The 13,087-nt window shown below is 34.2% G+C and overlaps 1 protein-coding gene across 2 annotated transcripts in view; it reads left to right on the top strand.

The window, feature by feature from the left end:
* Positions 1-13,087, top strand: part of Epha6 (EPH receptor A6) — a 707,005-nt gene that overhangs the window by 423,331 nt on the left and 270,587 nt on the right. The window lies entirely within an intron of this gene.

Here is a 13,087-nt window from a genome sequence, read left to right as displayed (position 1 = left end):
AGCTCTTCAGCTCAAGGCTATGGCCCTACCTCATTGAGCAACAGCACTGCTTCCAGTTTTCTGGTGGTTGATTGGAGATAGAGTCTGACGGATTTTAGTGCCTGGGATGGCTTTTAACCACAATCTCCAGATCTCAGCCTTTTGAGTAACTAGGTTTACAGGATTGAGCCACTGTACCCGGCTAGTTACCAGTCCTGTTAAATCAACCCACTTAAGGAAAAGTCAAACTATGGAGACAAACACCTACTTTCAGCTAATTCTCCTTTCCTCTTCATGAGAACACATGAATAAACAGAGTATCCTCTGACTTTAGTGAGTAATAATACAAGTGGGCTAGAAGTTGTGTTCATGAATCTTTCATGTGCAAAGGCACCATTTTGAGAAGACAACAATCCTATAAGTCTGAAACATTAAATCATCACAACCAAGGATCCTAAAGAAACAATAGACTTTGTGCTGTGGTTCATTTTTCCTCAGTAAATTCATGATTTCTTCATCCTTTGGAACCCAAAAGATGGCTCTACACTTCAGAAAAATATTTGATGCACTCAATAAAGAAATTTTGTTATCATTCATCATAAAATGTAGTTTCCTTTTGTTTATATGCATAATGTGACTTGGGCTAAAACTAAAGCAGTATCTAATTTCAGGTTAATGCATGCAGTTTGATTTTTGCATACTTTGGATGTCTGGAGTAGTAACTATTCAGAATTAATGTATTTTAGATGAACTTTTATGTGGATGATGACTATGTTTTAAATGAAAGTTTGAAAAGATATATTAGCAAAAGATTTATGTTACAGTAAGTTACCGAATTTGACATCCTGGGAAATCCCCAGGAACATAGTTTTTACAGCAAGTTCATGAAAATGTTCAGATAAAATATTCATGCAATCTCTACTAAAGGAAAAGCCTCTCATAGTCTTGTTTGACAGAAGCTGACCTTTGCTTCAATAAGCTCCCATCTATGCTGGAACTTAGTGTTTAGACACTCTGCTTAGATGAATAAACCATAGCATTTTGTTCTTTGTGTTCTCTAGTATACATGATAATTAATAGAAAGGAAGGCTTTGAAGTTTAAAAATGAGGCAAATGGATATATTTTTAAAAGGCATTAAGGGATCTTTGAAGATCGATTTACCAGCATGTTATTTGTCAAAGCTATTAGGATCCACTCTGACTTGGATAGACCCAGAATGTGCAGTTCATGTGTGCTTCCTTTAGTTATTATGAAAGAACTTTAAACATTAGAGATATTCAAGAGTTATTCAGTTTGTGACATTATTTATACAAGCATAGATTGATAATTCAGTTACATATTGGAAAGACTTCATGAGGATAAAAATCAGTCAAATATAATATGATCTCATATCATGAAAGCAAATAAGAAAATATGGTTTAAATAAATTCAAGCCAATGCTATATATGGATACAATCTAGAATTATATCTAGTATTTGTATTGGATTCAGTTCTTATATTCCTTAAGAAAAAAAAGCACTGTGTATGATTGATGGATATTCAAAATAATAGTAACTAAAATAAACAAGAAGCTACTTTCTTCTGCTTGAGATTCAGTTTTATGACCACCACCTATTTAAACACACCTTTTTAGCAAGTAAGTATGTACTGATATAAAGAAACTAACCACATTCATTCACTCATCACTGATACATTTAATAAGCAATTTTATTTGATAGCATGGTCCACAGGTTAGAGGTAAGTAATACCATAGTATTGAAAGTGGAAAAAAAGATATGCTCGTTCTACTACTCCCACTGCTATTGCATGTCCCTATTTTCCAAACTCTGACACATTCTGTGCACATCAAGAAGCACTGGGAAATAGATATGAGCCATATTTGGTTATTTGTATTTATTGAAGTAAACAATGAAAGTAAAAATTTCATTGTATTAAATTGTTCACTGAAAACAAATCCTGCCAAATTAAGAGTCTAGAATATGTTGGCATGATTTTTAGCAGCTTCTTTATTTTTGGCTGATATTAGGGCTTAAACTCAGACAGCTTTGTGATTTGCTTGCCCATGGCAAGCCATGCTTAAAGGCCTGCATTTGGCTGGCTAGTTGGTAGTAGAGTGCCATGAGCTTTCTGTCTGGGTTGGTTGGCTTCAAACAGTAATTTTTCTCTGTTTCCTTGGTAGCTAGGATTATAAATGTAAGCCACACATGTGATTTCTACACCTTCCAGAAAGTACACATAAGATTGCTATATGTTCACTGAAGTGTAAGTCATGTAATTTGGATAATTCTAATATATATTTGGGGTCCTTGGACTTACCTTATAGACTATTGTTCCTTAAAGTATTTCATTAGTTTCCATGACATACTTTAAAAATATCATTTTGTTAAGTAAGTTAAATCCAGAGACTCAAATATGAAAAATAGCATTTGCTATTTTGTAGATGAATAAACTCACCCTATGCAAAAATTAACTCAAAACAGATCAAAGACATAAATATAAAATCTGAAATTTAGACTACTGAAGGATAAAGTAGGAGAAAATGTTGAAGAACTAATCATAAATCTTTCTGAATCACATTCTTATTACATATGAAATGAGAACAAGAACTGACACACAGGCTTGCATGAAGTTACAAAAAAAGATTTTGCATCACTACAAAGGAAAACATTACTGAACCCAGAAACAACCAAAAGAAAATCTCTTCTAGTCTCATTGAAGAAAGGGTTCATGCATAAAGAGTCCTGGAAATTAAACCCCAAAAGAAGAAAACGTCCAATTAATAAAAGAGAAAATGTATCAAGCCAATAAACAAATGAGGAACATCAACACCCTTGGCCATCAAAGAGATGCAAATCAATCATTGTGCATTTCAATGAAATGGATAGCAGTGGCCTTCAATAAAACCAACACATGCTGCCAAGGAATTAGGAAAAATTAACCTGTATATACTTTGATGGATATTTAAATTAGAGCATCCATTATGGAAATTAGTAAGGAGTTGCCTCAAAAATTAAATATTGAACTACCCTATAATCCTTCTGTAACACTTCTAGACATAAATCCCTGGGGATTAAGTCAGTACACAATAGATAGATGGGAAAGCTCATGTTTATGGCTACGGATTTGCAATCTATGAAATCACCCTAGGTGATAATACATCAATTCATGGATAAAGAAAATGTATTATGTGTACATAGTAGAGTAATATTCAGCCAGAAGAATAAAATTGTTTCATTTTTAGGAAAAATGAATGAAAGTGGATATCATCATGTTCAGTGATTGCAAAACTGAGGAAAAGTAATATGTAGTCTTTCATATGTGAGATTAAGCCTTTAAAAACGAAACAAGACAATTACCCAACTGGGCTGGGAATCAATGGGAGGGGAAGAGTTAAAAGGAAAAAATGAATGGGGGTAGTGAGTATAATTGTAATCACATATGGAAAAACAGCAATAAAGCACAAAATTGTCTTCAAAAGGGAGAGAGGGATCAGAAAGTATAACAGTAAAGTAAATGTGATCAAAATACATTAAGTGCACATATAGAACTATCATAATGAAAACAATTAATGTATGGTAATAAAATAAAATTTTAAAGTATCCTTTGTGAAATATTTTACTAACTTCTTTACTCTTGAAAAAATCAGGTGATGACTGAATATGTGAAACAGGTAAGCTTATATATTTGTGATATATATATTACTATATATATTTGTAACATTAACTATTATCAAATCTTCTGTAGCAATAACTGATCATTTTATCACCTTTATAAGGTTTCATCATAGTCTTTGTCCACCACAACAGTAATAGATAGCTATTGAGAGGGCTTGCAAAAGATCAGGCATTAATTTAAGAGCTTTAAGTGAAATACTATATTTTCCAAATGAAATAATGTACTAGTCATTATATCAACCCTGAAGGTGACATTACCAGTGCAATTCTGTGAAAAAAAGATATTGAAGAAGTGACAGTTTGCATATTGACCATAGTCCTGTACAATGTGTAACAGAACTAAAATTAAACCATGAGTGACCTTCCTCTAACCCCATGTTTTTAATTACAATAGTTTGCTTTCAAATATCTTCATAGATGATGCTAAGACCCCACCTAGGTCACTTCACTACCCATACTCTTTGTCCATTGGTCTCCCAGTGGTCACCAGATATCCCAGTGAGAAATCTAGTCTTGGTCAACAAGCTTATGAAACCCTGCATAGTCCTTTTGATACTATCAAGCTAATCTCATAGCAGTAGTAGATAGAAACTCAAATCTGAGTGCATACTTTTCACAACTTCACCTTTACTTTTCTGGAAGTATTATTCCAATGTGAGAATTTTATGAATATGGTACCAATAATTTTTAGAAAACAGAATAAAATCAAACTTGATATTATTTTTTTATTTTTTGGAATATTTTTGTAGCTCTACATAACTTAGCCATTTCTAAATTTAATCTGAAGAAGAATATATCTTCTTCATAACATATCAGCATCTTAACAGTTTGAAAACTGCATTCACTTTGGTGAATTGATTCATGAGTGAGGATCTTATGGCTTTTCAGAGCAAACCTAAATATTTTTCTCTAAGGCCTAATATTCAGTGTCCACCAGTTTTAATGGTATAATATTCTCAATCATGGCTGATTTCTATCCACCAAACTAAGCTACTGAACACTTGGTACAGTAGGAAATGGCAGAATATGAATCCTGGCTCCTGCTTATAATGTTTCTTAGTTGTTTCCCAATCTAGCACTATCTACCACTCAATTGACATATCCAGATGTGGAGGCTTTTACACTTAAGAGCACAAAAAGATGAAAAGTATCATATTCAGGGGCCTCATTTGAATGGAATTGCTTATGTATACATTGCTACATAGCCCTTCTCCCAAAATTCCAACACCATATACAAATGAACATGGCCTATACCTCAGCAATTCTAGCTTTAAAGAACTAATTGAGTTCTTCCAACAAAGTTACATTATATATGTCTATAGACATTATATAGACACATTATATGTGTCTATAAAGGCATACTCTACATAGGGAGTAGAGATTGGAGAAAAATACCAATGTGGCTTCTAGTAAGAAAAAGAAAGAGGTGAGATTCTCAGATTCAAGATTGTTGAGAGAATCCACAGAATTTTGTTCTCTAAATTCTGAGCCTAGGGAGATTCCCTCTTACTTCTATAAAATGGCGCATTGCAAGATATAAGCATTTATCTTTCTCATAAAACATTCTGAGCCAAGAAAATCATCCTTAGTTATGTTAATAACTATGTCAGAATTGTTGGTGAAGGAACCCTTCGGTTTTACCCTTCTTTCTGACATTTGTGGTCTTCCAACTAAATGGACAACAGAAAGATTTGCAGGAGAAAAGATGGGGTTTGGGCCATGTGTGTAGGCATACACTCATAGGAAAATGTCATCCATGGAGGAATGGTTAGAATTTGGGAGTTCTGGCTCCTTCTTAGCAAGGGAAGATGAGAACAAACCTCATGACAAGATGAAAATTTAAGAAAGATAAACGTTTCTTTCTGAAGCTAGATGGGAGATACATAGTTTTGTGAGAAGTCAGTTTAAGATTTCTTATGACATTTGCAACTTCTCTCTGGTGATAGGAGTCAATCTCTCTTAGTCTTTAAACTCCAGGGCTGGAAATTTAGGACAGTGGCTTCCTCCAAGAAGCAAAGTGGTACAACTAAAGGCTACAGTTACAAATTAAAGCCAAGTGTATACAAAGAAATAAATGTGACTATCAGGTGACATGGAACTCATAAGTCAAAACAGAAGAGAGCCATCCAAATTATACTGAATGACATGATTCTGAAATGATTAGGAATTTTAAGGAATATATTCATGATATTGCTGAAAATAATGGAATTAATATTAGCCACACAAGAGAGCAGTATTTGTAACCATCTCCAAACCCATAATGGTGTGTGTTAGTTAGATGATAGCATTGCCCATACCTGTTATTTCTGTTTTCTTGTTTACTAATCATCTTCCTTATACCTGATATATGATAAAAAGCATAAATATTAAATATCAAAGATTTTTAGGTTTCAGAATTACACAGTCACTTTGTCTGTGTGTGTGTGTGTGTGTGTGTGAGAGAGAGAGAGAGAGAGAGAGAGAGAGAGAGAGAGAGAGAGAGAGAGAGAGAGAGAGAGAGAGAGAGAGAGAGAGAGAGAGAGAGAGAGACTCGGGCCTTATAGTCTCACTTACCTTTTGTACTCAAGTCTAGCATTCTACTACTTAAGCCATAGTTCCACGTCTGAGTTTTGAATGAGAATTGGAGGTGAGAGTTTCATGGACTTTTCTCCCCAGCTGGCTTTGAATCTTGATCTTCAAACCTTAGCCTCTTGAATAGCTAGGATTAGAGCTATGATCTGCCAATGCACAACATCTCTTGAACATAGTATTATCTGTATCTTCTACCTACTATACAAGTAATCTTTGTTAATCCTTAGAAAAACATTTCTTTTTCCAGTCCTGGGCTTGAGCTCAGAGCCTGAGCTCTTTGGACTTTCTCAAGGCTAGAGTTCTACCACTTGAGCCTCAGCACCACTTCCAGCTTTTTCTATGTATGTGGTACTGAGGAATCAAACCCGGGTCTTCGTGCATGCTAGGCAAGCACTCTACCACTAGGCCAAACTCCCTGCCCTACGTTTCTTAATGTTGTAAACTCACCCTAAAAAGTTATAGACTAAGTTTTCTCCATGTGTTTCTTCACTAGAAATATAATTGAAATTATTTAGCATACACATCATGCTGCATTTTAAATAAACTAAAAAACCTGGCAAAGGTATATACTTATTACAAATCATAATTAGGTGATATTTGATTTTTAAATTAACTTCTGTGACAGATATAGATCAGTGCCATGTGACTCATTAACAAAATAGTCACAAAACTGAGGGAAAGTACTAGATATTGGTGACATACCTAAAATCTTACCTACTTAGGAGTATGAGATTTGATGATCATGATTGAAGCTAGCTTGAGCAGTAGAGCTTGTCAGACTTTTATGTTCAATTAACCAACAGAATTTGAGAAGTGGAGCTGTGGTTCATGGAATCGGGCACTAGACTTGTCTAGTAATTATCTACAGGACAGTGCCCATGCCCTGAGTTCAACCTTAATACTGACAAAACTCTGGGGAAATTGTAACTTATTTATGCATTAATGCTTTTGCAGCTACAAGAACATGTGGTAGAAATTAAGAGCTTGCAGCCAGCAGAAGCAATCACAAGCTTCTTTTCCATATGCAGTTAGCAATTTGTAAGTCACAATTACTAAGTAGAAAAAAAAAAACAAGGTTCAGCTGGGTGTTACTTTACATCCATGATTTTTACTGTCCCTTGATCAAGTGTAAGAACAAACTCAACCCATATTCAGAGGGCTAGGAATGTTTCAAGACAGCTGTGGGAACAGCTGGCCACTTGCCCTCCACAACTCCTGACATCACTCTAGAATCAAGACTCATTCCTCTCAATTTGAACCAAAGCAGGGCCAATAAATCCAATGTTGCATTGCAATATTTCTTTAATGAGAGAACAAAACCAGCTCTGTGGTTTCATTTCTGAGGAATTTGAAGGAATACTTGTGCTTTGCTAAATCAGCGTGGCTGGCTCATTCAACATTAACTCCAGTGGGCAGCAGTACAATTATATTCTCCTTTTACTACTTCTTGAAATTATACCCAGTCACATTGGATTGTCAATTATAAATTCAATTCCCCTCTAAAAATTAGAAAGAAACACATCAAGACATGACTTTTAAAATATTTTTCAACTAGATAACATAAAATATACTGTAAGGGATCTTAGTGTTTGGAAGTTTTTATATCGCAAAATACCTGTAGAACTTAGCACAGATTTGCATGTGAGAACTTTATTGTCCATGTTTGCTTGTCTGAGGCTACAGAAAGTGAAATTTCAGTTTATGGGGAGAAAAACAGGTTGAGAATTAATAGAAAGCAAATAGATTGGGGGATTTAAAATAATAGCCAATGCAATTAGAGAATGTTTTCTTTCTTTTTAATCCAAATACTCTTTCAAATAAAATCTGTCAATTATGGGAAACAAAAAAACTCATTCAAGATCAATTTCAATATTATTCAAATTGACTGTAGTATAATCCTTTTCATGTTTTCATTGCAATAGAGTCAAACTAATCACTTTCCTTATTTTCTGGCATTGTCATTATTAACATTATTTTGTTGCATTAATTCTACTTTTTTTCTTTTTCCTGCCCTCAAACTCAGGGCCTAGGTATTCTCTAGCACTTGGACTCACCACCTTCCTTCTGCCTATTTGGTGGTTAACAGGAGATGAAGTCTCACTAGGCTGATGTTGAAACCACGACTTTCAGATCTCAGCCTCCTGAGTAACTAAGATTATAGTTGAGATCCACCAGCATTTGTCTTTAATTCTACTTTTTAAAAATAGTGATCATATGCATACCATATATAAATTCTTTAGATAACACTCCTATGAGTGTTACAGAGGATTTATGTAACTACTCTGCACAGGGCAGGAAAATTAATGAGTATTGAAAGTAAATTAAGCATTTTGGATATGACAGATCATCAGATAAGTTACCCAAGACAAGCTTATATGGCACTGTGTCAGGTTTTGTAGGATGTTCAAAGAGTTGAATGTACCACAACTGCTAGCGGCACTTGCAACTGGATTTAAAATTGTAGCCTACTTCTCACAAGAGTATAAAATGAGGATAACTATACCCACACAGTTGTATATGACAGCATCACAGGGAGTTGGGAAGTATAAAACTATTCACTTTTATGGCTTCTCTAAGAAGGACTAGTGGTAGCTTAAGATATTAGCAGTCAATTGCTAGATGTCATGAAGAATAGGCAGTAAATGTTCTAGGATTTCAGACATCACAATCAATTCCATCTGAAGTGATCAAAGAAGTTGAGGCTAGTCTGGTCTTCTACTTTAAGGCAAAAAAGGTAATTGATGCTATTTTATTTCACAGAATGAATGAAAGTGTTTTAAATGTGGACTCATCTAAAAGGCCTAAGGCTATCCATGAGTTGTTTCAGAGCTTCAAAAGATGACTGGAATTTTCTTTTTATGCACCTTAGGGGTCCAACAGGAAAGGATTTTTTTCTTTCAAGAAATACTCAATAAGGGAATCCATAACACTTCTATGTATAATTTTCATAAATTTTTCGTTTAAAATACTTTGAAAGCCCATCAGCTTTTAGCCAGATTTTGCTGCAATTTTGTATCATCATATAAACTGAAGAACAATGAAAATACAAAGCAAGATACAAATTGATGTCTCTTTCATAAGTCATGTGTTTAACTTTTAAAAAATGTATATTTTGAATTGTAGTTCAGAAGTAGTATTTAGAATATCACATGGGCCAAAATCAAGCTTAAATAAGTTCTTTATAAAGCAATGATATGCCTTTAAAATGCTTTCAAAACTTGTGGATGGTAACGTTTATTAATTTAATTTAAAGATCTACAACTATAAAATTTATTCTCTTCTTCTTGACTTCTCTAATTTTACAAAGATAGCATGGCCAATCACTATGCATAATTGCTTACTAATTCCTTTGTATACATGGGGTTATAATCTCGTGTCCAATTTAGAGACATTTACATTTTATAACATGGAATCATGACATATATCATTTGATAGCCTGTTTTGGTTACTTTACATGTAACATTTATTTTGGATGTTTCTGTATATAGTCATCTTAAACACCAATTTATTTTAGATGTACACATTAAATGAATTCGCTTATGAGATTCTCTTTTAAATGCCCAAATTCTAAAAATTTGCTGCCATGAGACTTATAACTTTTTGCATACGTCCATTTCACTATAATATTTTAAAATTTTCTTTTGGGCAAACTTTTTGTCATAGTTGTTCCTTTTTTTTATTTATTTATTTTTTAAGGTTTTTTTTTTTTTTTTTTGCCAGTCCTGGGCTTGTGCTCAGGGCCTGAGCACTGTCCTTGGACTTTCTCAAGGCTAGAGCTCTACCACTTGAGCCTCAGCACCACTTCTGGCTTTTTTCTATGTATGTGGTACCGAGGAATCGAACCAGGGTCTTCATGCATGCTAGGCAAGCCCTTTTACCACTAGGCCAAACTCCCGGCCTAGTTGTTCCTTTTTAATATAAATTAAGAATATTTGCATTTTTCCTTATAAAGAACTTTCCTTATTATCTTAAAATAGAAACTTCTCCTTTCTGGTAGCATTTAAATTAACTCATTTTCTACAACTGGAATATGATTCAAATGTTTTCTTCAGAATCAGCTGAAGTCCAGAAGTTATATAGCCTATTCAAATATCATTAGATAATTTATAAATTTAAAATCTGTTCTATATCTATAATTTATATAATTATACAGCTTAATACTTTTCTATGGATCAGTCAATAGGAATTGATTCTATTTATTTCAATGATAATGAGAAAACTTATACCAGAAATTTGTTTAAAGATAACATGGAAGACTCAAATTCGTCATTTCTCTCTGTGGTCAGGCAAACTTTCTGGAATTTGTGTGGTGTTGGTGAGAGGGTGGAGGGGTGGGGGTGGAAATCTTTGTTAAATCCCTAAAAAGTACTGCCATAATATATATTCTTATGAAACTTGACAGGTAATAATAAGGTCAGCAGAATCTCAGACTGGTCTAATTTGGAGATATTTTCCCCTCTCGTATTTTAAAGAAGCTGCATTTTATAGCATCTGTCATATAAACAATTTCTCAAATGCCTCCGGAATTAAGTAATAGTCAGTAGAGGTGTGTGGTATAAATTACAGAAACTAGCAGCCTAAGGACAAGCTTAACAGTGACCATATTAAATCAGCTAGTCATGCGACCTATAAAAGAAAATGCAAAAAAAGCACAGTTCATGCTGCAAACAGCTTTTAAAGTAATTCCTAGGGTTTCACTTTGTAGAAGGAAGTACTGCAGGTGGCCTCACTGTCATCTGCCATTCATGACTTTCCATGATGACCTCCACAGGTAGCCAGAAGTCTCTGGGCAGCTGTTTCTCCAACCACTGCTGCCATCCCTGAAGGAGCTAAGGTTACACAATGAATCCATTCATTTGGCAAAAACACTGAAACTCAGAGATAAGAAACCTAAAAAATATATTAGAACACCCTTAGCTGTTGGAAAAATTGGGGGGAAAAAAGTAACTCTGAGTCACTTATCATTCAATGTGGTTTACTTAGAAAGAAGATAATATCTTCTTTTTTTGTTACAAAGAAGAAATAGAATGTAACCAAGGATAAATTAAATAAGGAATGTCTTTTCTGAGTTCCCAAAATATTCTTAAGGTCTGTTGTAATCAACGCATAAATAGCACTTTAGCAAGTAATAACTATAAGTAATGAGATGTCATTAACACCTTTTTTTTCAAGGCTATAGAAACCTCTTTTTTAAAAAAAATTCCCATAATTCAAGTACAAATGAATGAAAAGTTAAGATCTTTAAGATTCATCATATAATAACATAAGCATGCTCAATATGTTCTATCAAAATGATTTTTAAGTTTCCCATCATTTTTGTAACAAATTGGTACAACTTCTTAGTACGTATCATATTACAATTCTGGTCGTCAAAGTCCAAAATGGCTTAAGGGGTTGAACCTAAGATATTTATTTAGGAATAATCACTGCGGTCTTCCAGCCCCCGAAAGCTGCCAGTCTTGCCATGTGACACCTTTGAGCTTCTTGTACAATGTCACTTGTGAGTCCATTTGAACTACCTAGAGAATCTAGGCCAATCACCTTGTCACAAAACCCATAAATCCATCAAAACCGCAAAGACATCTTGTCATAGAACATTCAGAGACTCAGATTATAATGTGAAATTTGGGGGCCATTATTCAGTTTACTACATCTGCCATATGATTTAGCATACTACAATATTATCTTTGGACATAAAAAAAATAAAAACAAAGAAGAATCTAAGCCAAACTACCAAATCTCAGTCTCAGGTATATTTCAAATTCACGATCTGGTGACAAATGCATTGGGAAAGCGCGTGCACACACACCACACACACACACAGACACACACACACACACACACACATTTAAAATCTGATTATAAAGTAAAACACATCAAAGTAAAAGAATATGGAGCAAGTGTTATTAAGAATAAAACTACATAGCATGAAATATTTAATAAATAATTCCAATGCCAGGTGCTGTTGGCTCACTGTAATATTAGCTACTCAGGAGGCTGAGATCTGAGAAAGCCAGCCCAGGCAAAAAAGTCCAAGAGACTCTTACCCCCAACGTAACCACCAGAAAACCAGAAGTGGTGCTGTGTCTCAAGTGGTAGGGTGGTAGCCTTGAGCTGAAGATTTCAGGGACAGTGTCCAGGCATAGAAGAGACAACTGAATATGCTTTTTCTTCCCAATTAATTATCACATACATTAGCACATTCCACACACTTCACAAGTGTGCACATGTTACATATAGGCACAAAAACAAGCACGCATGCACTATGCTCACATCCAATACTGAAAATATTAAAATACACAATTTGTTCCAGAGATGACTAAAAGTTAATAGTGCTTAGTGTTAGAAAAAGATCTTACTACTTATGAAATGAATCTTGATCAATATTCATTCCACAGTGGGATTTTAGAATAGGGGATTAAAATCAATTAATTAAAACTAATCATGGATTAAAATTAAAAGGCTAGGGATTTAACATGATTTTTTTTATTCCAGTTTCAGCATCAAATGTTATTATGAATATATTACAACACTCCATTAGAATTGATTTGAAAAGGGGATAAAACATTAGTTTTTAAATTATTTCTAAGCACTTTGAGTTAATATTATTTTTTTCTCTGTCAAAGCACATTCATTTGCTGTGTATTGCTGCAATTGCCTCTACTCAAGAGGATCACCATTTGGGTCTGTCCCAGACAAATATAGAGAGCCTATCTGACTGTTATCCTTAAAAGTATTCAAGAAGCATGGCTTCGGTTTTACAGTACCTGATTTGCAAGAAAGACAACATGAGTTCAAAAACTAGTATTGCACCCTCCCCCACCAAAACAGAATCTCAGTTCTTCTGCTGGTCAATTTACTC

This window comes from Megascapheus bottae, chromosome 1 (genome assembly GCF_031878675.1).
Source record: "Megascapheus bottae isolate mThoBot1 chromosome 1, mThoBot2.hap1, whole genome shotgun sequence".
NCBI lineage: Eukaryota > Metazoa > Chordata > Mammalia > Rodentia > Geomyidae > Megascapheus > Megascapheus bottae.
The sequence above is the reverse complement of the archived record's forward strand: the minus strand, read 5'-3'. Positions and strand labels throughout refer to the sequence as shown.